This window comes from Loxodonta africana, chromosome 27, assembly GCF_030014295.1.
Source record: "Loxodonta africana isolate mLoxAfr1 chromosome 27, mLoxAfr1.hap2, whole genome shotgun sequence".
In the NCBI taxonomy this organism is placed as follows: Eukaryota; Metazoa; Chordata; class Mammalia; order Proboscidea; family Elephantidae; genus Loxodonta; species Loxodonta africana.
The window spans coordinates 37,163,770-37,173,352 of record NC_087368.1 but is presented as its reverse complement, the minus strand read 5'-3'; positions in this window follow the sequence as shown (position 1 = coordinate 37,173,352).

Genomic DNA, 9,583 nt, shown 5'->3' with positions numbered 1-9,583 from the left:
CCGGGTCTCCCAGGACACACTGGAGGACCCGGGCGCATGCGCACACCGAGGCCTGACGCTTAAGAAGGCCGCGGCACGAACACACGCATGCGCAGCCTGGTGCAGGTAGGCGGCCGGGTCTCCCAGGAGACGAGACGCTGGAGTACGCGGGCGCATGCGCATGCCGTCCCCGCTGTGGGCCTCGCGCGCCCCCTGCTGACAAGCCTGGAGGTGCGCTCCCCATCTCCCCTTCCCCACTTGGCACCACATGGTGGGCGCACAACGTCTTGAGGGTTTAAAGCCAAAACCAAACCAGTTGCTGTTGAGTGGATTCGGACTCTAGTGACCCCACAGGACGCAACAGCACTGCCTCATAGGGTTCCCAAGGCTGCAATCTTCACTGCATATAAGGCGACTGAAAACACCATGGCTTGGGTCAGGCGGACCTTAGTCCTCAAAGCGAAATCTTTGCCTTTTAACACTATGAAGAGGTCTTTTGCAGCAGATTTGCCCAATGCAGTGCATCATTTGATTTCTTGACTGCTGCTTCTATGGGCATTGATGGTGGATCCAAGTAGCAAGCAAGCAAGTCGCCAGCTGCTCCTTGGAAACCCTGTGGGGCAGTTCTGCTCTGTCCTGTAGGGTTGCTATGAGTTGGAATGGATTCCACGGCAAAGGGTTTTTTAATCTTTACTGAAGCGACTGCCACATCTTTCTCTCCCAGAGCAGCTGATGGGTTTGAACCGCTGACCTTTTGGTTAACAACAGAGCACTTAACCACTGGCCCACCAGGGCTCCTTAAAAACCCATTGCTGAGGTATATATGTTTTTGTGTGAGAGACTGACTTGATTTGTAAACTTTCACTTAAAGCACAATAAAAATTATTTTTTAAAAAACCCCATCGCTGTTGATTCCAGCTCATAGCGACCCTACAGGACAGAGTAGAACTGCCCCATAGGCTTTACAAGGCTGTAATTTTTATGGGAACTGACTGCAGTGTGTGCGTGCATTCCTGAAAAGAAATACCTTTACATCGTTTTATAGGAGAGGAAGCCACTTGGGCACGTTTACACTGCCAAGAGCCGAGAATCCAACTCCAGTTTGATGTCTTCATGACACCTGGTTTCCGAGCATATAAAAAATAGCTTTGTATCTCCTAAGGAGTTTCTTGACAAGACAGTACTCCACCTTGGCCTAGGACCCTGAGTTGGATTATAGGGGTTTGGATCCCCAGTCCACTACTCTCCACCTTGGTTGGGTTCCTGCTTCTCTTCCCTAGGCTTCCGTTTCCTCTCTTTTGGCACTGGGGTTGGGTGGGGGGATACTACTTCTACTTAGAGGGTAGGGTTCCGGTGAGGATTAAAGGAGATGACATAGGTGAAACTCAGAGAAGTGTCTGGGGCACGTGGTTAAGTGCTGTAGAAATGTTATCAATTTTTTTTCAATTGTGCATTAGTTTTGGGTTAGGTGAAAATGTACAGAACAAACCAGTTTCTCATTAAACAATACACACATTGTTTTGTGACATTGGTTGCCAACTCGACGACGTGTCAACACTCTCCCCTTCTCCACTTAGTTTCCTCATTTCCATTCATCCAGCTTTCCTGTCTCTTCCTGCCTTCTCGTCCTTACCCCTGGGCTGGTGAGCCAGTTCAGTCTCATATACATGGTTGAATTACGTGTATTATTGTTTTATGAGCCTATCTAATCTTTGGATGGAGGGTGAACCTCAGGAGTGACTTCATTACTGAGTTAAAACGGTGTCCGGGGCCGTACTCTCAAGGTGTCTGCAGTCTCCACCAGACCTGTAAGTCTGGTCTTTTCTTGTAAGTTAGAATTTTGTTCTACATTTATCTCCAGCTCTGTCTGGGACCCTCTATTGTCATCCCCGTCAGAGCAGTCGGTGGTGGTAGCTGGGTACCATCTAGTTATGCTGGACTCAGTCTGGTGGAGGCTGCGGTAGTTGTGACCCATTAGTCCTTTGGACTAATCTTTCCCTTGTGCCTTTGGTTTTCTTCCCTCTCCTTTGCTCCAGATGGGGTGGGGAAATGTTAGCAATTTTTACTGAGTCATCTCCACTTGCTCTCTAGAATATAAAATCTGGATTGCTGAGTGTCTGCTGATGGAAGAATGGTATGTATATATATTTCATTCTACATGGACTCATGTCTCGGAAGAACCATCAGGTTTCCCATTTTTTAGGTAACTGATGGGAATCCCTTTCATCCGCCTGAATGATGATTCGCTCAGCAGAGGTTTTCTCTACCAACCGACCAAGTGTAGACACTGTTTGGACAGCCTTTTGGTTCCTTCCCTCCACCCCCGGAATGCCTCGTGAAGCCATTTTATACATAACCCCCTGGGTCTCGGACCTTGGTTGGTTGCGCTATGTCAACCGCGGTCCTTTCTGGAGATTTCGGATCCAGAACTCCCCAGGTAGCAGAGCTGACATATGAAGCTCTGACACTATCTATGGCCTTGTTTCCTGCTAATTAGAGGAGCCAATGCACCTGGTCTTGCATTGAGCAACAGAAGCAGCATTGCTACACAGGTGAAGAGAAGCCCTGCAATGTTTGTGACCCTGGCTTCCGGGCTCCTGAAGCCCACACGCATCCTGCCCTTCCCCAGCATACTTCCAAAAAAGTCCCCTTTTGTTTAACAGTTTCTGTCACTTGCAAATCAAGAGTCCCGACAAATGTAGAAATTGTTGAATTGGAGTATGTGCTGCTGTGCATATGCTCAACAACGGAGTCCTAACAAACACGACCCTGAAACACTGGTGCGCTTCAAGGCTACTTTGGCAGCTTCCCCCAGAATTTACTCCACACACACATTCATTTTGCAAGTACTTACCCCAAAGCCCTCTTGAGCACCAGGCACTGTGCTAAACACTAGAAGAGAGAAATGGTAGGTGACTCTTCCTCACCTGGGTCCCGTACTTGGGAAAAGCAATGAGCCGCACACGTGGCCCCAAGGAGTCAGAACCGGAAGTAAGAGCCGCCTGACTTTGGGTAGGTTAACTCCCTCTGGGCCTATCTGCCCACCTGTAAAATAAAGGGATTGGGCCAGTAGTTTTTACACTGTGCTCAGGGGAACCCTCGTGTTCTATTGGGGTGCCTAAGGCTTAAGGGAGGAGATGGGAAGGTAAGTTGAGTGGTTCCTGAGCCCTCTTCTACTTGTTCATTTGGGCTTTTAGAACCAGCTTCTGTGTCAAATCTTTTGGTGACCTTAAAGTGAAACCATCTCCTGAAGTCACGTTTAAACTAAAAAAACAGTTTAGCTCGAAAAGAACGTCACCCTTGAGTAGTGCAGTCTTCTTAAAAATTATCTTTATGAGACCAAATGGACAACAGTTACTCTAAAGCATGGGTGAGAAGGCTGGGGGCAACGAGACTAAGTTCCTGGGAGTGAAGCAACTAGAACAGGAATACTGAGAATACTGACGCACCCTGAAGAATGTAGCCAATGTAACTGAAATTGTGTGTGTAGAAATTGTTGAATGCGAGCATGTTTTGCTGTGTATATTTTCATCAAAAGTGCAATATTAAAAAAAAATTCTCTTGGTGGAAGGATTCTTTGCTAAAAGTCTGACCAGATGACCCCTAAGGTCTAACCTTCCATCTTCTCTAGCTCCAAGCTCCCCATGAAGAAATGTTAGCCTTTTGCCTTCCTCTCTTTCTGTGCTATCCTTAGGGGCACTCACTAATGAAAGGTGAACTTTCTCAATCTGAAAGGGCAAAAAAGGCCAAAGGCTGACAACTGATCTCTGAATAAAAGGCCCTTTCCTTCATCAAACTGTTCTTCAGGGCATTGCAAGCATGTCATTTTAATCCTTGTAATAAGGGGTGAATAAAAAGGCCGTAAACCCAGCTGGAAGGAGGACTCAAAGCTGGTGTTTCTCCAAGTAGGAAACCCCAAAAATAGTCATAGACCAAAAAAACCTTTTATTTTACTGCAGAAAACAGTGAGGAGACTTCTGGGGCTTTCTTGTTTCCTTCGCTAGGTAGTAGAGACCATCAGGAGCCCTGGTGGTGCAATGGTTAAGCGCTCGGCTGCTAACTAAAAGCTTGGTGGTTCCAACCCATCCAGGTTCCATGGGAGAAACACCTGGCGATCTGCTTCCATAAAGATTACAGCCCAGAAAACCCTCTGGGGCAGCTGTACTGTCACACGGGGTTGCTACGAGTTGGAACCAACTCGGATGGCACCTGACAACAGAGACCATCACTTTGTCATTAGTGGTGAACCATGTTTCCATTTAGTAAGGTTAGTTCAGGAGCTCCAAAACACGAGAACTGCTTTGCTGTCTCAGGTCTGCGGTGGGACCACTTAACTGTATTTTCTGACAGCTCAGCAAGTGACCCTGACACTCAGCAAAATTTGGGGACATCAGAGCTGATACTCTGCAGTATTCCTGAATACAACTTATGTTCTAGATTTCTTTGCTCTGCTTAAACAACACTGCTCAGGGTTGCCTGCAAGGTAAGGAACCAAGAAGAGAGGAGGCAACACTGGAGACTCAGAACATGCACCCCAGTCCTGCAGGAACTTACCCAAAGTCCCAGGAGAACAGCCCACAGTGTCCCCAGCTAGGCCCCGGGCTTCTGAAAAGCAGAAATGGAGACATATGCTCAGCTCCAGCCCCACAGGACTAGGGCAGACCAGGCACTCAGCCGTTAACGACTGCATGGGTACCGGGCAGAAACACACAGCGACGTCTGAGACAGCCTGTAAGTGGAGGAAAGGACGTTTTATTTATTTCTACTAGATAAAATGAAAGGAAACTTCAATCCCTTGCCATACGATTAAAAGAGACAACAGGGTTGCTTTATTATTATCATTATTTTATTTTCATATACAAAAAGATAAAACTTGAAATAGTTCTAGATTTTTCCTCCTATTCTGTTGGGGCGTGGCTGCTGCTTCACATGGGGGGGAAAGCTACATTCACATCGGTTTATTTGAGGACCCAGCGCAAGAGTTTAAGCAGCGAAACCCCAACTTAGCAGATCTAGTTTCCAACTTGACAATCATCTCTAAAATTACCACAGTAAAAAGGAACAAAGATCCACTGCTAACGCGTGAACTATGATACAAATGTTCTTTCCAAAACGTCTTCATTTTGCAACTGTAATTACACAGATGTCTGCTTTAGGCCATTTTAGGTGTGTGTGTGTGTGAGTGTGTGTGTGTATAATATATATATATAGTGTGTATATATATATATATAAATCATCACACTTTTCAAATCCAGACAGGGTAACAGCAACAAGCTTAACTCTGTATATATATATTTTTTAAAACAGGATACTTTAGTATAACTTTTGTTAATTCAGTAGTACAAGCTATTTCTGTTCTAACAAAATTTTTTTATTTTATAGCTACAAGGGTGAAGGTGACCTACGACATTTAAATCTCACACATCCTGGTATACAGACAGTACTTACTGAATTGGAGCCAAGAACTACAAGTCTTTAGTTTCGAGCACTTGAAAGAGCTTCCTCACCTCTACAGCCTTAAATCATACACTAGTCACATTTCCAGAGTTTGCAATTACTTATCTTTTTTAAAACCGCGAGAAACAGGTGAATCCAAACTTTTAATTACAATTTTTATGTACAAGTTAGATAACACAGCACAATACGGCTTAGCTATCCATCCTAAACCCAACACACACATTCTCCACTAAGTTAGACGGGTCTTAGGGTTCTCCTTCCTTTCCTTACAAATAATGTACAAATTTAGAAGTAGCTGATAAAACTGATATATAAGATGGCAAATGAGAGGTGACTTTTTCTGTTGGTTCGAAACGGTTCCTACAAACTTTGTACTCCGCTGTGTTAACTGTATGCCTGTCACATGCAGAAAGCTCTTCCCAAGAACTGACACCAAACTCGATGTTAAGTTAAATTTACAGTACTGGATAAAGTTATTCAGATTCAAGGACAAACGTGGAAATGTATTAACAGGTAAAAATTTGGCCTTTGATGCTACCGTTACGATTGCATCAAATTCGTAAGCAGATTCTTTTGTACAGTTGAAAAACAGCAATTGTGTGGATTTGTGGCATGAACTGAAATCTAGAAGTATGTCCTAACCTCCGGTAAGCCTCACCCTCAATTCGCAAGTACCACTAGGTTTTCTTTTGCACTTTTACAGAATTCCAGGAAAAAAAAAAGAAGCCGCCGCTGGCACTTTTAGGATTCTTCCCCTCAGAGGAGGTCTTCTGAGGAATGTCTAAGGGTCGCTGGCTCCCAGGTGGCCTGTGGCGATGACTTGGACGCTGTTTTCAAATTAAAACCCAGACGCTGCCTAATCTTTCTTACTCTTCATCTCTGTCACTGTTGGTAAAATTCAGATGAGCTTGTTTCTCCCTTACGGAGAAATTATTTGGGTAAACAGACACCTAACTAGCGGCAGTGCACTGAGGAAAACCACTCGGGGCTGAAGCACTCACAGAGACTGAAACCAACAGTCCCCTGAAGGGGCAGGGACCAAACACCTCGAGGGCTACATGGGGGCCCCACCCAGACACACTGACCTTGTGTCCCACACAGGCAGCCTGCGCTCCCCTGCAGCTGAGTTAACCCCTTTGAGTCTTAGTCTGCCATCTACGCCCCAGAGACAAAAATTCGGATGTGGTGACCGCTGGTTAATTAAACTTTTTCAACTGGTAAAAAAGGCTCTTTAAAAAATATATATATTTATTTAAAATACATCAAAATGACAAACAGCCATATCCTGCAAGGCCGAATTTCACAGCAAAATATGCTACAGACATCTTCCCAAAATGCACTGTGGTGGACGGTGGGTTTTTTTTTTTTTTAGTCCTACCATTTAAAAGAATGTTCTACATTTGAGCTTTAGCGACTGGAAATGGGTTACAAAGAGCTCATCTTTGGAACTAATTTTCACAAAAGACCAGCAAAATGATCACTTTGCCTATCCAGACACGAGAATACTGAAAACGGCAGAATTCCAAGAGCAACACAGGAAGCGTCGTGCAGACGACACTCGAGGCCCTTCCCGCCGCAGTGCCGTGACGAGCTTGCCAGAAGCCCCTTCCTTCAGTCTTTGGAAAGAGTTTTACTTGACGACAAATAAGTGCCCACACTCGGCAGGTTCCTGCGTGTGTATGATACAAGCCTGCAGTAATGAGAGGACCCAGATGGCAACGCCATTCAACATGAGGGCTGAGGTAAATGGTGTTTAAAGGATCCGGGTACACAGCTGCATCCAGAAACAAGAGCTGGGAGAAAGGAAAAAGGTCGGACTTGGGGGCAGAAAAAAGCTCACACCAGTTGCTTTTGGGGAGAGGGGTGACAACAACGAAGGCACAACAGAATTACATTCCAAGACATGTGGCTGGAGAGCAGAGAGGCCTTCTTCTGGGGGGACTAGGCAGAGAGATGAGTAGCTCCCGGTGTGCTGCTGGATTTGCCGAAGTTAAATTTACTCCAGCTCTAAGCGGGGTAAGCGTACAACCTCACTTTGAGCTGGAGTGAACAAAAAGCACAGCTGGTTTAACGGGACACACCAACAACTCTCTTGACAAAACCGTCCCACCTGCGGCACCTCTGGACACCGCAGCCCAAAGCTGGCTGGCAGGGTCTGGGGGACGGGCCTTCAGCTGGGCCACAGAGCTGGCAACTACAGACACAAGGAATTCATAACTCACATCCCCTACAGTGCATCAAAAAGTCCCACCCACATAACCATCCACTTTCTACCCAAAAACAAAAGGCTAAAATGAAGACGGCCTCCCGTACTACGGCAGTGATGCTGAAGGCTGTAGGCAATGCAGAAAAACCTTTGTGGACATTCAAAGATGCTGTACTGGGGTCCTGAGCTTCCTCAGTGGGCTCCTGGCTGATGCCCTAGATTAAAGCAGCGAGCCAACCCAACCACACCCGTTCCCCAAAAGGCTCTGGCCACAGGGGACAGCTCTCCATTTAACCCAGTTCTGAAGTCCACATGTCACCCTCCCCACCTTCCTGAATAAACTACCCGAGTGTGTGATTCTGTCCCCAAAACTGGGTAATTTGGTCCTGGGTAATTCAGTTTGGCAGATGCCATTGCTCAAATCGGCAGATCGCCATCTCCAAGTTTTCGTACCCTAAATCTGATTCTAGTCCCACCCCACCCCCATCTGGAACCCCACACCATGTCCATTCCCCAAACACCCTCACACATCCCGCCCACACGCCACTGCGTCCTAGGGCAGGAGCTTCCCAACTGTTTTTTAACCTCAGGACTCTTTATCCAAGAAGAAACCCGGGGAGGAAGCACAAATGTAAAACACCCTTGGGGCTCCTCTCGCCTCCCTGAACCCCTCTTCCCCCAACCCAAGGAGCTGCACACGAGCGGCACTGCCCTGCTCAGCGACACGCGGGGTCGGGGCCAAGCCAGTCCCGAGAGTTCACTCCAATAATCTGCCAGTGTAGCACGAGAATCCGTCTGAGCGCCAAGCAGAAGCTCCACGCCACACCTGCTCTGGTGGACGCTTACCTTGGAAGGTAAGCCTCGCTAGCTTTGATTACAAAACCATTCCTACCCAAACTCTCTAGACGTTATAAAAATAATCTGCGGTATAAAACAATCCCCACTCCGCGTGGAGGAAATCTGTGAAGTGATGTAACTAAATATATACGTAGAGCTATAGGTCTCACAAAGTAAAATTTCAAGTGTCGGATCTCTATCATATAACCTATCATTTTATTTACAACGCTACCTAACAACATTCGGATGCAAACGTGATTAGGACTCGGGGAAGGGGCCCGTGCCCAACCAACAAAAGAAACCCCAGGACTCAAGGAGAACCCGCTCATTTACAAAAAAAAAAAAAAAACCCATCCTCACCTGCCTGGAAAGCATCACCTAATGGGTCATGTTTTTCGTAACCGTAAACTCAGAAGCATAAACTTTGCAAATGAATGTAACGCTTCTCTGTAGATGTCCAGGAGAGCCCACGTCTGTGTAGCCCGCTGCATCCACACGTCTGTCCGTACCTTTCCTCAGAGCCTGCGGCTGGCTAGCAGTGGACCTCAGAACTGCCCAGGCCCTGGACAAGGCAGAGAAACCCCTCCACAGCAAAGGACACGCCAGCATTTGGAGAGCGCGTTTTCATTGGTGAGAACCAACCACGTCTGTTACCTCCACAAGCTGCCGTAGGGGCAGATACAGCATCGCTGCTGTTGGGGCTACAGGGATAGAGAGATCACCACTATCAAAAACTCTTGCTTCATTCACGCCTGGAAGGGATCGTCATGAAAATTTAACAGCTTGGTGAAAATTTAAACAGTACTTAAGTCCTTTTCAATTCAAAATCTTGTCCAAACCAAAGTTTACCATAAACCCAAAATGAGTATAAAATAAGGACATTAAAACTATCTCACTGGATAATTTGGACTTTTATTTATCGATAGTTTATGGGCCTCCTGAATGCATTAACCTGTTAAAAAAAATGTGGTTGAGTCAACTGAATTAACTTCAAAAGGGGTGTTTTAAACTTCAATTTCTTTTACCTACAAAACTAAATCATTATCTCAAGAAAAAAAAAAACACTTTTCCAAGCCTTCTAAAGGTCTGGGATACATTCATAGG